Here is an 18,147-nt window from a genome sequence, read left to right as displayed (position 1 = left end):
GATGTCAAGCATATGCACCAGTATTCCATGATTGTGCTGACAGGTTTGTCTACAGAATTGCGTTTTTAAAAAACTGCTTGTTTACCCTTCTTGACACGATAACATGAGTACAGCACCTGCCTGTGAGCTCCACTTGTACCTTTACTCCTTGGAAGACCTGACCTGTTAACTGCTGCACCGATTCAAAGTTTGACCTCCACTGAAATTGGTGGGAGCTTTGCACAAAGAAAGAGGGTGTGATAAAGTCCTTGTGGTATAAATATTTAAACTAGCAGCACTTGGTGGCTGCTGATACTTCCATTTTCAATGCCAGAAAACCAGCTGACATTTCTGTCCACTTTTAGGGGAAAGGGCAAAGAGCATCCTGTTGACCCCCTTGTGCAAATCCATGAGCTGTCTCCTCTGTGAAAAGGCACAGATATGGGCTTTCTGGACCATTTCAGTGTCAAATAAGAGAGTGCAGTGAAAGCCCTCACACAGACCAGACTGAAGCATGTTTGATGATTAACGAGAAAGAAGAAAGGGAAGAAGAAAAGGATCAGAAGGTAAAATATACCTGTATGCCCTTTACACTGATGCAGTGAAAACCATTTGTTGTTACAGGCTGTAATGCCAGTTACGCGACTGATGACTGATAGTCACGCAGTTAAAAAAAGAGGTAAACTCAGAAGAACTAGTGAAGTAATGGCAATTAGTTAGAGGGCAAACTGTTCACCAAAGGGCCAGTCCAACCCTGAAAGTCAGTGAAAAGCCTTCAGCTGGCTCAAAGGACTCTGAGCTGTACAATGTTTTTGGACCACATGTACAACTCCTGTGACCATCAGTAAGAGCAGTGTGCATAGATGCAGGACATGAGACCTGTGTATTTCCCTAATCCAATCTGCTTAGCTCATCAACAGAATAAAAAGTTTTACTGCCATCAGCACTGCAGATGCAACAGTGTGGCAGAAAGAAAGGCTATAGCCTGCTTTGCAGGGTGCATTGTGAGCAAAATTTCAAGCTAAGTTCTGACTGCAAGGTCTTTGCTGTCAGTAACTGCATACTACGGAGCAAGTGTAGCTCCAGCTCCTGAAAACAAAGTCAAGTACACAGGTAGAAAAGTTTTACTGTGACCCACTAAGACACACACACTCACTGTGGGTGTCAAGAGGAAGGTGTCAGGTAGTCTTCCTGCATGCCAAGAAAAAGATTCACCACTGGAGCAAAGCAAGCACGCAGCTGTTTGGCCCCAGTCCTGCTTAGGGTTTTGCCTAGGCAACTAAACAACTGGCAGCAAACAACTACCAGAGCAGCCCGGAGGGTGCTGACTCAGCATGTAAGTATCCACCACTCTGACTCATGGCCCTTGCTTTCCCAAATAAATGGAAAAAGGCGGATAGCCACTTTCCACCACTTTAAACTACCCATTGCCAGGGTTTTGTTTCAGGATCTGCATTTGAACCAGCTTCAACCCTAGGCTGAGTCTAACTGCATGCATAAAGAAAATTTTAATCAGCATACTTGCAGCTGTTGGTGGTGGGTGATCTTTCCTGCCCTCCTTTTGATCAAAATGCCTTTTTTCCCCTTCCTCTCACTCCACCAAGTCATTTGCAGGAGTCTGAAGTGCACACTAATTCAAATAGGAACTCCCTCTAACTGCATGTTGAGAACTGATAATCAATGTCATCTTTAATTTTTCTTACATGGTTATCCCCTTTAATGGAGTGTGCTGCAGTAACTGAGAATAAATCTGCTTTGGGTTAAGCTAGAGATTGTTATTTATTTTTCCTTCAGATCAGAGATTAATATTGCTGTATGACCATTGGCACTAACCTCTTTTTCCATAGCAACACTAAAGAGAACATAAACTATGAGTCATAATTTCTCTCTGGAGGACTTTTTTGTAATTATGATCATTCCACAGTTCCTAAAATACGTTAGCTGATATATAGCTCTGGTATAACAGCTTTGATTTTCCTTCATTTGAACACGCAGGCAGAAAGAAGAGACTTCCATTATTTTCTCTTTCCCAGGCTGAGCTAAACACTACACAAAGTACCATGCATTAGTTATTCATTATAACCGCGTGGCCCCTAAAAACTCCACATCAATGTTTTCCTTATAAAGGTGGAACAGGTTTCCTCACTTTCAATAACCTTAAATGATACTGACCTTCTAAAAGAAAACTCCTGTCCTTCCCAACATGGTTAGTAAACTGGGGTCTGACAGCTGGAATTGATCCAAACTGGAAACTGTATTATACTCAGTGGCAGCAAGGTTGCACACCAGCATTGCTCCTCTGCAAGTCAACAGCTTTAGACTCTCCAATGTTTCCTCTCCCACAGAACACAGCTGCGATATACAGCCCAAATTCAGCAATAATCATGATTCTCTTTACTCCCTTCAGTGAAAACCTGGCCTTGGAACAACTTGACCATACAGCTCCTTGGAATATCTCAACAGATGATCATACCAGGTCATCACAAGAGATTTTAAGACTTTTTGTGTGTGTGGTAGTCTCCTGTGTTTCCCTTACAACACAGTCTGCTGCATGCTGGTGTGAAGCACTCAGAAAACCTATAGTGCCTGTTGCAGAAGAATAGGAAAACAATTAGCAAACCCAAGGACACACACATTCACTAAACAGTCATAATCCAAAATGGAGAGACAGAACAAGCTTGCATCTCTCGGTGTGATCCCCGACAGCTAAACCAAACCCAGACTGCACCAACACAGAGGGTATGTGGTTTGCTCTTGCCTTGCCAGTATGAAGGAGTGCACACAGGCTCAGGCTTGTGCAGGCAGGCAAGGAAAGACCAAAACACCAACTAACATAGTATCAATCACTCTACAGACTTGTGTACTCCTCCCTGAAGGTTTGCAGAAAAAAACCCAAACCTTCAAATTCCTGAACAGAAGGAGCAGAAGGTCACTGTAACGCCCTATGCCATTAACTCCAGTGAGGAGAGTCTGGCTCTGTCTTCTTTACTCCCTCCCATCAGGCTTAAGCTGTGTAGAAGCATGGGTGATGTGAACTGTGCTAGATACTGAAAATGTGCAAGACAGCGTTAGGAACAAATAGCACACAGGGGATGTCTATACTGCACGCCATGTACACATACCTCATTTAGATCAAGTACCAGGCACAGCCTAACTACAGAAACACAACGCTCCATTCAAGCAAATTTATCTTATTTCTCAGCTACTTAGCTCCTGATGTCCTACACTATTCATTTAAAGCAAGCTTCAGCATCTTTTCAGTACACTGCCAACTACAGTTATATATGCCCTTATATTACTTGTTCCTTCTGACATGCCTGTAGGCAAATGAGCCCCATGAGGGTGACAACATGAGCCGCATTAACCAGCCGCCCGGTCCCTGAATCATTACAACTCAACACAGCACTGAGACAGACATGGAAAAAGGGACAGTGAGAACATCTGACGAGCAGTAAAGAAATTATGAACACACAGAAGTTGTCTGCATTTGCAGAGTGAGTTGTGACTTCCACACTACCACAGTGGAAGCTAAATGCACTATATGACTTCTTTTAAATAACCTTCATTTTCCTACAAGGTTTACTATTTTACTGTTGATGATTGCTGGAAATTGAAAGTCAGTAAGCAGGTTATGACTGAAAATATTGAGAGGTGATATGTCAGGTAAGACCTGTGTAAATTGGTCCTACATAAATTTGAAAAGCGGGGGGGGGGGGGGTGTTTGCATGTCCAGGCGTAAGCTCTTTAGAAGAATGACTGCGTCCTCTGCATGCCACTGCAAACCTCTTCAAATGAAAGGCAAGCCTGCAGTACATGGAAGTATGCATTTCTGGGTTAGGTTTAACAGCATGGAAATCTCAATTAAAACAAGATCATGTTATGCAGTAGCTCTAAAACACTATGTATGACATATATATATATGATATATATATGACATCCAGTTTCAAATAAGGTGAGAACCCAGAAAAGTTTTCATGGATTTTGGAGTGGCTGTAAATTGTTTTGCTAAAAAGGAAACAGACTGACAGGATCCTACAAATCCAATCCAAAAAAAACAATCCATCAGGTTTGTTTTTTTTAATCAGATCCCATTATTTCTTAATGATACAAAAGTTGACATTCAGCTGGGAGTGGAGGAAGGCATTAAGACAGGGAGAAGTGTGTGGGATGTGCATGAGAGGGGGAATGTGTGAGGGAAGGAATCAGTGGGAAGGGTGGGGAACTGGAGGAAGGAGCTGAAAGGCTACTGAGAAAGAAGCACCAGCAGAGCGCCCAGAACCTCAAAGCAAAGGATGGGACAGAACCAAGAGGGACCATCAAAACAGGGAAAACAAAGAAAAACAAGAGTCAATAAGGTCTAGGGTTCAAAAGGATGGAAATGAGAGTAAGGAATCAGAAAAGGCTGTGGGATAGCTGCCATGTAAAAGACAGCAACAGTGAAGAAAGAGCACAATATTTATTTTTTCATCTCCCTACCTGCCAATCTGTATTGCAGAGGCTGTGCCCAGGATTTAGGTCTGGAAGTGATTTTTACTGTGCAATGTTGTCAAGGCTTTTTGTTTTGCTTGGATTTTTTTGTTTGTTTTGAGGGAGAAAAGTTAGTCAGGAATAGGCAAAAGCAACATCTTATTCATACACATCAAAATAGCTCAGCCTGAGCCTGCAGAAGCCTATAGTGGGAACAGCCCTTTCCCAGGTCTGCAGCGCAAACTCACACACCACCATACATTTGTCATGCCTACTTGCTTCCAAAAAGGCTTGGGGGGAGGAAGGTTAGGGGGGGAAGAGGATAGATGCTCCTAACAGCAGGGTGGAGTCTCCTCTTGTCCAGACATTTAGCTAAACCCCCACTCAGTACAGACCTCCTGCACACAAAGGACAGGCAGGATCTGCTAGAAGCCCTGAGGAATGCACCTCCAACAGCTGGATTTCACTGCCAGATGACTGAATCCTAACGGTTTGCTGGAACAGAGCCAGTGGGATTTCTTTGCTATTGCAAACAGATTTTTGGGAAAGCAAACCCAGCTCTCCTCCTCCACCGGGCCTCACCGTCTTGCTTTGCCAAGAAGTCTGCTATATTAAGATATGAGGCAGCCATGCTGGCTGGGCCATTTCGCCTTCGTGCTTGGCCTCCCGTGGGAGTTGCTCCATTCTCACATATCTGCTGAGAAACAGCTTGTTCTTTCTGGTTTTCCTCAGTTTCTTTTTTTAGTGGTGCCTTTCTGCCACTTCGCACAGCAGAGGCCGGGTTCTGCTCCGACGCCAGCACGGACCTGCCTGAGTCACCTTCTCACCATGCACCGCTCACATCAGGAGCAGCTTTCTCCTGCTCCACTCCTAACATCTCCTAGGTTGTTTCCTGACATTTTCTTGTACTTTTCCAGAAGCTCTCCAGTTCACTATATAACTCTCTCATAAAATGAAAGGCTCTACAGTGAATTCTTGTTAATGGCTCACAGGATACAGGTTAATGGATACAGGGTTTTTCATACCTGCCATACTTGGATCATTTTCTATGCAGAAGAGGGAAACGTAGGGACAAAATTAAGAGCTTTGGAGCCAATAGAAGGAAAATCTAGATTAGGACTCTTCAAAAGGGAAATGTCTCCTCGCCTACTTGTTTGCTGCTGTCAAATTTCAGTGCCTGAAAATAAAGTCTCCTTCTACAGAAGAGAAGAAGGGGGAGATGTATTGAGAGATAAAAATGACAGTGGAAACTCAGGAGTTATATGACTTCTTTGTCATACAATTCCAGTGACGTATATGTATCTCATACATGCGTACATATATATGCATACGTCTATATATACACGTGACACATACATATCTTTATATGCACACCTGTATATCCATCCTTACTATTTAGTACAAGGATTAATGTGCTAAACCCTAAAAAAAAAAAAAATATTTGGCATCCAAATCTCATTAATTCTGAGGACACCTGCACACCTGTAACTCATTCTATAAACTAATGAAGACAAAGTTCCTCAAAAGTTTTCCTCCTGACATTTCTTATAGTGCCTATGCTATCACAGTATTCAGCATCCATCCTGAAAAACTAAACAAATTCAGGCACTCCCCTTTCACATAATGTGACAGTAGTCAAAAATCTATGCCAGCAGTGGGAGACTAACAGAATCTAAATGTGTTTAGAGAAAATCACAGACAAGAGAACTTGAATTGGTAGGTCTTGATCATATACAAGAGTTACTCAAGCTGCAGCTCTAATAGGAGCAATTTCATATTACAGTGAGTGTTTCACTTTATAAGGATTTCACAAAATCACTTCGTAAGTCTTTCACACACAGTTTTGCGCAATATTTTTCAGGCAGAGGCAACGTTCACACTGAGACAGATGTAAGCTCACTCTGCTTCAAGCCAACTGGAAGACATGTTAAATGTCAGATGTTGCCCCAAGCTAATATGCCACGTCTCTTATTAGCTCAAACAGGGCACTGCACTAACTGCATCCATATGACGCCTGGTCAGCTCAAAACGCAGACAGGATGAGATCATCTCTGCCTGTATGATACTGTTAGGCAACACAGACAGAGTTTTGCCTGCATGAACAATGCAGTTGCAGAGGGTATTACTCCACTGTTGCTCCATTAATGCCTAACCTACCCCAAGTAATAGAACAAAATAGATCTTCAGCCTATAATTTAAAAAAACAAAAAAAAAAACAAAAAAAACCAACAAAAAAAAACCAGAAATGTGGTAAATGTTTTACCTGTAGTGGGTACTGAAGTTGGAGAAAAATTATCTACACAGAACTCATCTGATTTGCTTGTTATAGCAGAAAGCGTGGCAAAAATTCCTCTTTGATGCCATCCTGCTGGAGCAATCTGAAAGAGTGTTTTGGCTCTATAAATTTTAATCATCACACTACAATACAGTGCTTAGTGTCTGCTCTCATTTTCTTTGTACAGGGCTCCCATATGAGAGTGAAGAAGGCATCAGCTAAACTCTGCAGTGGTTTTCTTCTGGTCTAAACCCTCTGGGGGAAGCGGCATGAAATATTGCCTGGGGACTCAGCAGTAAGGCATGTGCTTGCCCCTCCATGATACCGGGGCCCATCCACCAGGGATCAGTCAGATCTGTCACCAGCAGCAGTTCTGCCATGGCTCTGCCATCCAGATGACCACAGGGACTTGAGGTGGAAGAAGTGGCAAGATGCTTTCCTGACATTCCCGAGATCCATGGAATTCAAGAAGCTTACACAGAATAATTACTTTGTGTAGGTAAGGACAAGGCTTTGTGTAGGTAAGGACAAGGCTTTAGCCTACTTCCATATCCCCACTGCGATGGAATCATAGAATCATTTAGGTTGGAAAAGACCTTTAAGATCACTGAGTCCAACCGTCAACCTAGCACTGCCAAGTCCACCACTAAACCATGTCCCTAAGCACCACATCTACACGTCCTTTGAACACCTCCAGGGGTGGTGACTCAACCACTTCCCTGGGCAGCCTATTCTAATACTTGACAACCCTTTCGGTGAAGAAATTTTGCTCCACATCCAATCTAAACCTCCCCTAGAGCAACTTGAGGCCATGTCCTCTTGTCCCATCACTTGTTACTTGGGAGAAGAGACTGACAGCCACCTCACTACAACCTCCTTTCAACTAGTTGTAGAGGGCAATAAGGTCTCCCCTCAGCCTCCTTTTCTCCAGGCTAAACAACCCCAGTTCCCTCAGCTGCTCCTCATAAGACTTGTTCTCTAAACCCTTCATCAGCTTTGTTGCCCTTCTCTGGACGCGCTCCAGCACCTCAATGTCTGTCTTGTAGCGAGGGGCCCAAAACCAAAGACAGTATTCAAGGTGCAGCCTCACCAGTGCCGAGTACAGGGGGATAATCATGTCCCTAGTCCTGCTGGCCACACTATTTCTGATACAAGCCAGGATGCTATTGGCCTTCTTGGCCACACTTGGAGACATTTTATTCTTTAAGATTATATATAATTCAGTGAGTTCTGCCACCTTTCTCCAAATATTATTTTCACTCAACAATGAAGCTGGCCAAATACTGCAAAAAAGCATTAGCTGAAAAAATTATTTGTCAGGAAACACGGTTTCCTCTTCTCCACCTAATGCATTCCAGCAAGTTCCAGCTACATTGCTTCCTCCCAGCATTTAATTTGACAAAGCATGTGGTGAGCCTGGCAAGAACCTGAAGACATCAAATGTTCATTATTATTCAGCATTAACAGTTGTTATTGTTCTTATATCAATAGTTAAAGCTTGCCCTCACTAAGAAATGGTTCTTTTTTCCTGACTACCAGAAATTTCTTTTGCACAATAATCCTCTTTACATGGCATTGTGATATTTTCAGATTTTCCTGTTCAGCTTTCAATGCTACATGAATACCGCCTGGTGAGGAAAAGCCCACTACATTTAATATATCTTACAGTTTCATTCTTAACTGGATTTAGTACAGTGGTCATTTGTTGTTGTTCCTTTCCCAAGTTGCATTGCTGTGGCTGCAGCCTTCTCATCTTCTTGCTTGTTTTCCGTTCTTATTTCACTGCCATTACAACCATGATTTGCATTATCAGATTGTTTTTCACTAGGCTTCTACTAACCCATGCTAAACTTTGCAGCCACCTAACTTTACTGGTTTGGGGTTTTTTTGGCGGTGGTGATGGGGGAAGAGGGGTCCTGACATCCATCAGCAGTGGCACCCTAGAATTATTTGTTGCACCATCCATTTATTTACATTTATCCTGACCATATAGTAAGAGTCCTTATGTTGCTGCTAGCCTTCAAATCTGACTGAGTTTGTACAGAAGGTACTCAAAAGTGCCTTTTTCAGAAACAAAATCATCAGTGGTTAAACTGAGTGAGAGGTAAGTATGTGGAGCTTAATTCTACTCTTGTATATGTGTATGCAGTTTTGGAATGGAGGCACTGAAGCCAATGGAGCATTGTAAGCTCTGTCTGTGCTGTGTAGCAGAAAAGATGACCGTGGACCAGACTCCCTTGCACAGCTAGGTTGGGATTGCAGAATTCTTGTTTGTAGGAATACAGAAGCCCTATTTGAGCATCTTCAAAAGACAGAATCTTTACTACCTTCAGGACTAAAAGCCTGACCTGAGAGCCAATTGATGGATTCAAATCAACTCCAGCATGCTTTGCATTTGATTAAAACCAAGATCCCCCTCTTTGCTATAACTTCCCCAAATACTTTCACTACGTAAACTAGCTTTTAAGAGAACTTTCTCTGAACACAGACTGAATACACATCTGCAAGACATTTCTTTAGATTCAAGGTAAAGTACCCAGATACTGTTCTGAGGAGTATGATACACAAGATCTTAATTCTCACTCAAACAGTTCCTGTTTATCTTCATGGAGAACTAACTCAAATATTAGCTTTTGGATTTGATAAGGGACACATTAAACAAACACTGATGCCTGTATCATAAAAAAGCTGGCTCTCAGCCAGATAAGCGGAGCACTGCCTACAAGTTAAGTATTACTATATTCAGGCTTTGCTTGCAGTGGTATTTTCTTCTACAGCCTGCATTTTCTTTTCAGTAGTGCATAAGCATATCTAATAGAGTGGCTTACAGGGAGATTTCAATCACCCCCTAGCACATGACAAATGAGACATTTCTTATGCCAGCTCAGCTGCACGCAGTACTCCTCTCCCTCCTGAGAACTCCGTTAAGAACTTCGGGTCTGAGACACCATTTTGTTACTCCACTATCATGCAGTGATGAAAGAAACAACACTTTAATTGTTTTCTATCCACAAGATAATGAATTACTCCTCTCTCTAAAACAGAAAGGCAGCAAAAGAAGGAACATGAATAGTCATTTCCTTTTCCAGTCAACAATTAAAGCACTTGTCAAAAAATGTGACTATCGGTAAAAATCAATGTAAAATTTGGTAATAGCTTGACACTTTCAATATTGCAAAAACTCTCGCCTAATACTCTCAACTAATCAACCTTGCTAAAGCTGAATGGTTCCTTGAAATTAATGGTGCTTCCTGTGGACTACACTGCTTCTCAGCATGAATTAGACAAGCAAAAAATCCCAGTGCTTTACAAAGAAATTTTGAAGTAGATCTACAGTAACTCCCCCAAGGAGCTTCTTCTGATTTAAAGAAAAAACCAAAAGCAGCCAATAAAACAAAACAGAAAAAGAGGGGTAAGAAAAGGTCACACTTAACAGAAAACAATGAAAGTTTCCACAGGCATTTACCAACTTTCTTACCCTGCACCATGCAAATGTTTAAACACACTGTTACTAGATCTTCCAATAGATAGCGAATATTTCACCCCTTGAAGATGACTTCCACATCTTCTCAAACCTGTGTTTTACCTCAATATTTTCTGAAACCACAGGCACAGGCTAAAAATGCCAGAATTTGCCACTGAAATGTGCTGCCTAAATGCAGTAACGCTTTCGGAGCTCAGCTTACAAGCTTCTCTTCCCAGGACTCAGACTTCCACTGCTCACATCCTGAAGTAAAATGCTGAAAGGAGCTAGACTGCTTACGTTGGCCATAAATACCAACAGCTCTGTCACTCATTTAGAAACTAGTGTATTTTTTTCCATAAAACTTGAGAAAAATACCAGACTTCAGCCCATCCCTGAGGAACCATTCCCTTTCATCCCGGTCCCGCTCATAATCAATTCCCTGCACAAGGGGGCTCTGAACCATGACTGTGGTTCTCAGATACTACCACAATAAAAAGTAAATAGTGGAAACAACAACAGGTTTCCCCCCAAGAGGATTGCATCCAGGCACTTGCCTCACAGCGATAAGCGAGCATCCAAACAATCAGAGGCGCAGACGGCATTGCTCTCAGAATAGTTCCTGTGTTCCCGAGTCTCATGAGAGATGAGGGAGAAGATTTCCCTCTCAAGGGCCACTGCTTCGCACGCATGCTTTCCTGAGCCCTGGCTCACCTCTGGCCCTTGTTGCTCAGCCTGCCCTGCTCTCCAAACAATTCAAACAAGAAAACGCCAGAATCGGAAACAGCACAGCTCACTTGTGCACTATTTGCCATAGATTTAATGTGCTTTCTAACCAGCCCCCAGGTTCAACAGCATTGGTTGTACCTGAACACTACCATCTACTCAGGGAGCATTGCTGAAATGGGTCATTGCTGATGAGGGTCACCTCTCAGGGAAAAGCAGCACTCTATTTCAGAAAAACTGGCACTAGCTTAGAGCCTAAAGGAGAGAGAAAGAAAGGGTGAGTACGGTCTTTTCCTCAGGCAGGCAAGTATCCATTAGAAAGCTATTTCCAAAGGTTTAGGATAGAGTGTGGTACCTGCCAGGTGAAATAAAGCCCAGAGCATCCTCAGCAGATCTTGTTCCACAAGCAGGTAAATAAGCTTCCCGCAGCTGAAGCAGCACGACACCCAGCTTTTGGCTCCATCTAGCAGATTCACCCAGGAAGCAAGATTTATTTTGCTTAAGGGTACAGAAGGTCTGTTCCCACAGGAGAGCTTCGCTTCCTGCTTTGGGAAAACTAAATAGGTTGATTATATCTGCTACAGCCTCATAAATCCACGTCAGCTGCTGCCTCAGGGAGAGCCATTGCTCCTCTGGGTGATTTTCTTCCCCACTTAGAGAAGATGAACAGCTGGTTACGTATATCACAGCTCTGGCAAAACACTTACTCGTAGCCTTATGCCACTGAAGGAGCAGGTTTATGTCATTGAGACCACAGGAAAGCAGGAGGCAAAGCAGAAGCAGCTTGTTTTCTTTTGCACCAGCTTTTTCAGATCAGAAGACAAAATGGTAGTCAGAGCAGGCTTTGGTAGTTGGCTTCCCGAATGGAGCTAGCAGCAAACCAAAGAAGTCAAGTTTTAAACCTGCTTGTGAACATCAAAGTAATTATAATTTGCATGCACTTATATACCAAAAAACTGCATAAGCCTAGATAAAACCGATTCTGCACTGAAGATGGAGGGCTTCTGCAGAGAGGGACAGACTGTGCCTCATGACAGATGCAGTTACACGAGGCTCCAGTGCCAGGGCCACGTCACGCGGCCAGCATTGCTGCTCAGGATGAACAGCACCAACAGCTATGGTGCTGCGAACTTTAGACTACCCACGGCGTGGCACACGCTGTAACCCACAGCAGTTCAGCCGCAGGGGCAGCCTGTATACCGCCTGCGGGCAGGCAGCCGCAACCTGGGCAGTGGGGTAAGTCGTTGGCAGTGTCCAGTCATCTGGATCCCACGTCATCCAGTGCAGCTTCTGACTCCAGGGCGTTGTCTCCAGAGTCAGCCTGAGCTTTAGGGAACCCAGGCTCAGCCCTCACGTACAGACATATAGACAAAAATATTAATCATCATGAGCAGGTTTAGTAAAACGAGGTCATTACTAAGCTCCAGGAACTACACGGCTCTGAAGTTTTCTCTGACAACACATACAGCTCCAGTGATACCAACAGAGATGTATCAGCTTATACCCATTGAAAAATCAAGTGCAAAATAAATTAGGCTAACACTGGCATTTAATAACTTGGTGCTTATAAGAATTTTTTAAGACATGCAGTTTGCAAGGAACATAAAGTTCCTTTATACTGGGGCAGAAGTATTATCACACGAGTTCTCAACAGTCTGTTTTTTCCTTGCATAGCTGGATGTGTCAAACAGACCACAACCAGCAGATAAGAAATGCCTGCAAAATCAAAGTGCAGATTAGAGAGGCAGCAACAGCAGCTGAGAGACCCATCTACCATCTACCACAGCTGTGAGACAGATCAAGGGAGCTGAGAAAAGCTAAGTGCAGTTTCAAACTTTACATGACATTCAATCTATTACATAAATAAATAGGGCATTACAAGGCTGTGAAAACACTGATTTTCTTTCCTGCTTGTTAGCCATGGACTCTGCGACATCAGTTGTGGCTAGCGCTGCTGCTCATGATGCTGAAAGGCATGAACATAGAGCAAAAATAAATTAGTCTCTTCCCTCAGCTTAGAGGGGAATTTTCATGTATCAGTGTTTGTGAGGATGTATACATCTGTTTTTCAGCAAACTGTCACAGCAATATTAAAACCTAGAACTATTAATATGGGAGCACTCTGTGATTCAAAGACACGCCTGACGCGTAAATCTTTCCCTCCAATATATGCATTCCCTAGAACTAAAACAAGTACAACTACAGCAGAGTTTGCATATCCAGGAACAAATTTATGTCATGCAGTGTCAACGTAAGGAATGCAATAAACAATGCACAGACAAGGCCTGCAGTATTTTCCAATGCTTCAGAGTTACAAGTCAGCTCTGATCAGGGACACTGGCCAAACTCTTTGTGTAAATGAAGCTATGCAATATGGAAGTGTTCCCTAGTAGAGAGACCCAAAAAAGGTCACGAGATCATGAATTTCCCCAACTCAGACAACACAGGGCTCTGATCAGGTAGCCCTTGCCCGCATTGGTGAGCACCTGAAGTGGCAGGATCTCCCACCGGATGAAGATCAGCATTTACAGGTACTCTGTAGGCTTCAGGGAAGAAAAAACACTACATCTATGGGAAAACTAAAGCCAAGCATCTGCTCTCCAGGATCACATGGGCAGATGAAAGCAGCACCAGCTACAGGAACTTAATTCCCTTTAATAAAGTACTGCTTGTTAAACCAATTAATTTGTGTTTGCATGTGAGGGAAATTAGCTTATTAGGCAGCAGGTAGTTCGGTTTAATTTTCCTGAATTTTCAGGTGGGAACTCCAACCAGCATTTAACTAGCAATCCCTCTCAATGTGAGCTGGGTCCATGCAGCTGCATGCCAGCCAAATTCTGGCAGAGGCTTATCACATCTATAACAATGAGAATATCACCTGACAACCAATGCCCTGTAACACCAACTAATATTGAAGAATCTTATAAGATAACAGCCATTGAGATTTCTTAGCTGCTCCCCAGAAGGCAGGCCACAGAGCCTAGCTATTTTATCTTAGCTTTGTTCTAGTTAAAGACAAGAGTACCCTAAATATACATGGCAGAAATCAGACTACACAATTTCTGATTTTAGTGTCAAAACGGATATATAAATAAAAAAACCTTAAAGACCATCTTCCTCCTCTTCACTATTGTAGCCCTTCGTTCTACAATAATCCTACCATCTGAAATTCACTGTTTCCAAAACACATCTTTCTTCTTGCTATGAGAATAGCAACTCAAGGTGAAAATATCAAGTGAAAGCAACTGTGTTCCTGATGTCAAAACAGGAGCAGAATCTAAGAGTAAACAAATAAAATTTACACGTCATTTGTCCTTCCCTCAAAAGAGCGGCATGATGCAGAGGTCTGTAACGCTCCTTACAGCACAGCTCCTTTTTGTATGGCTTGAAACACCGCACTTTCAAGGACTGTATTTTTCCCCACTCACAATAAGCCAAACAAAATTGGTTGGAATGAAATTGCCAAACGTAACAAAAAACATTGTTGCAGCTTCAAACATCCACCCCATTTCCTGCTCCATCTCAATGCGGCTGAAGACACGTTTATGCTGCAATGATGAAACTACTACAATGCACACACAGTACAAGAGGTAAGAAAAACATCCAGGGTGTTATTAAGTGTCAGTAGAAAATCTTACAGCACTTAAAGTATCCAGTTATTTTTACCTGGGGTTCTGGTGATTAACAAGCTGTGAATGTCAGATCCATCTAACTCACCCTGAAAGTACAGGAGAGGGAACCAAGGAACAGGTCCTTAGCACCACTTACTGAAACAATACAAAAGTAAGAATTATTATTATTGCTAGTTCCACTATTGTACTTCAGTTCAACTGAAAATCTGCCTTCCGATAGCACAAAGGTGAGTCAAGTGCCTCAGGAAATGAAACAACTAGCATTACTTTCCAGCTTAGCTTACATTATACCGTGCAAGATGAAACTATTAGAAATCAACATTCTTTGTATTCCTCACATACACAGGTGCTTCTAATTCGTAGCTCTGCCTTCTCCTCCCCTCCCCATGAAAGAGTCGGAGGGTTATGAATATCAGTTAAGATAAGAATATGGTGCAAAATGCTTGACATGCCTCACTACGCACTATCAATGGGACCGCATGCCTGCACGGCAAAGCATCAGGCCAAAGCAGGAGACAGCGTCTGCTTCGGGAAAAAGCATGTAGTCAGGAATTACCTTTCAGTGGAAAATATTTAACCAGATGGGAATGTTATTTCTACGTGATGCTTCCCATTAGTGGCGACTAACGTTCATGGTATGAAATCTCATCTTATTACAGCACTAGACTTACGCCACGCTTTTAATAATTAGTAGAACTATTCTTTTTTTCCCTCCCCAGCCCATCCTTTCAAGCAGTCTATGTGCTTTCAAGTCGTCTATGCAAGAACCACTGAACTATTATGGCCTGGTGACCTGCTTAGCATGAAGCAAGGCAGCAGCCAGCAGATAAGCAAGGGAAGAGGGGCAGTCGCAGGGACTGGAATTTGTCACTGTGTTATGATTCACCACTAATTTATGTGGGATGCTGCGTAGCACAGGCAAAATCCAAGGACGCATTGAAGTTCACCCTCTGCAGCTTCTTTTCTGCTTATAGGTGGGGCTCAGTTCACAGGATTTCCCCTTCCTCTACCATCAGAGATCTTCAAGGTCGCTTACCCGACAGGGACCACGGGCTGGAAACGCTTTGAGAAAACCCAAGTTTCACCCCAGCTAAGGGGCAGGTCGGTGCTGTGCCCTCGGGACAGCTCAGGCTGCTAACGCCTCAGGACGCCAATTTTTTGGACCAGCAAAATGTAGCGTGAGTCAGTATCTGTTCACGTAAAGGCTGCACTTCCCTTCCACAGATCTTGAGCGTAAAATCGCAGTATGTCCGGTACGTGCATCTTTTCTAAGGATACTATTCATTGCACGTCCAGCAGCACGAAGTCCCGGTGCAGCCATTTTGCAGGCACACAGCACCTGGCTCCCGCCGCTGGAGAAGCCCGGCCTGACCCCCACGAGCTCGCCCCTCGCCCAGCTCCAGGACGGCCGGCGCTGCGGCCTCTCCTCCTCCTCCTCCCGAGCCCGTGCACCCCGGGAGAAACGCAGCCCCTTCCCCCCGCCACAGCCTCCCCGTGCTGCGGCATCAAGGCCATCCACGGCGGACGGGCCACGCGTGTGCCCGGGCTGCTCTTCCACGGAAGAAACAGGGGTCTGACAGCCCGGTGGGCCGAAGCCTCCACCCTCCACACCACCCACCAGCGGCCCGGCCGACGGAGAGCCCTGACGCACCGCACCGGGCACAGCCCGGACACGGCCGGGGGGGGATGGCGGTCCCTTCACGCTGAGGCGGCGGAAACCCCACGGACACACCCCGCCCGCCCGCCCGCCGGCCCCGGGGCAGCGCCCGCCGCCGCGGCACTGCGGCGCCCCCTGGCGCCTCGCCGGCAGCCTGCACCAGGCGCGGGGGAGGCGGCGCCCGCCCGTCCTCAGGCCGTCCCTCGGGGTCGGCTCCAAACGGGCGGCGTCCAGCCTACGGCTCCTCCCGGAGGCCTCTCTCTGGCCGTGAGGGTGCCGTAACGCCTCTCCCGGCAGCGGCGAGGGTTTCCTCCAGCCTCCTCCGGCCCCAGGGAGGGCCCCACAGCAACGGGAGCCCAAACACGGCCCCCACCGGGCTGCTCCCTCCCGCCGCCCAACGAACGGGCGGCCCCAGAGAGGGGCCGGGGCAGGTAACCCGGCTGCCCTCCGCTCCAGGACGGCCTGGTCCTCGGACCTCTCTGCAGACGGCAGGCTGGCAGGGGCAAAGGCCCGTCTTACTTTGGGGGGCACTGGTGACAAAACGGGCTAAAAACGACCAGCGCTTTGGCAGCAGTTCTCCGGCGACTTCCCATCCGTGTCCCCCTCATTAAATCTCCTTTCAGTACAGCCCTGCTGAGGCAGTGACTTTCAGAGTTGGTGCACTTTCTGGCTGCGTTTCAAGTCCTGGTTGAAAGCAATTAAAACCGCTAGTGTGGTGCTGAGCTCCCAAGGTCCCGGGCTTTGTTTAGTAGGTCGAGGCCGGCAGGGTAACGCGAGAGCGTGTCCAGTCAGCACGTTCGTGCCTTGGATTTACGTAAAGGCAGCCTGGTCAGGACGCGGTACGGGATTACATCTAAGGAACCGAGAGAAACCGACTTGCCTGCATGCTGGCTAACATGAGAATGTATTCTTCTGTCTTAGCCTTGGTCATCCAAATCCCATAGGACTCAAAGGAAAAGAAATGTGGAAAGGAAAATCCCTTGTGCCCATTCCTTCCACCTTGGTCTGTCCATCAAGTTTGTCCCTGGCTTAGTGGGATCAGATAGTAGGACAGGACAAAATTTGCATGACCATCCCTGATCATCTTGTGTTTCCCTTCTTACTTAAAAAAAGGAGCGATGATACATATTTTGCCTTCAGCAAGGCTTTCTTTGCAGATACAATCATAAAAAAAAGAAGGAAACATGACCTAGAGTGCAGAAGATACTCTGTCCTCAGAGAGCAGTATCAGTGGTTCACTGTCAAATTGAAAGGATATTTTTCATGATGATCTGTCTTGGGTGACTTGAACACTTTCATAAATAATTTGGATGATGGAAAAGAACATGCTTACTAATTCTGCAGATGACAAAAGCTTTAAGGAATTTTGAAGACAGAGCTAGAATGAACATGATCTTGGCAAATCAGAAGAACAAACTGTAAGTCTTAAAAATGTAACCCAGTTTGTAATCTAGTGAAGAAAAATGCAGTGGCCTACACTTAGTCAGGATAAGCACCTTTATGAAACAAGGAAGGGCAAGGCAGTGGCATGGGAATGTTTCTGGGATGTTTGTAAGGAATCGTAAAATTAATATGAGTCAAAGTTATGCTACTGCAAAAAGACTTATGTCATAAAATGCAGTATCTATAAGAAATCCCCATGGAGTAACAATAACAGCAAACCCAGCAGTCCTTAGCCCTTGGCTGAAATACTGCATTTAGAAAGCTACGGGCCAAATGGAGAGAGCCAAGAGCATCAAAGGAACAAAAAATACAACATGATGCATTTGTCACAATACTTTCAACCTTCCTGCACAAAGAGGAGAAGACTGAAGGAAAACATGACTAGCTGCCAGATACAAGGAGGACTTTCCAAAACTAAGAAGAAATCATCTAGGTATTATCTCCCTAAGGGAAGGGGAAAAAGTAATGACCTAAGATGTCAGCAAAGAGAGTTAGACTGAACATC

Source organism: Aquila chrysaetos, chromosome 6 (genome assembly GCF_900496995.4).
Source record: "Aquila chrysaetos chrysaetos chromosome 6, bAquChr1.4, whole genome shotgun sequence".
In the NCBI taxonomy this organism is placed as follows: domain Eukaryota; kingdom Metazoa; phylum Chordata; class Aves; order Accipitriformes; family Accipitridae; genus Aquila; species Aquila chrysaetos.
This window is presented reverse-complemented; position numbering follows the sequence as displayed.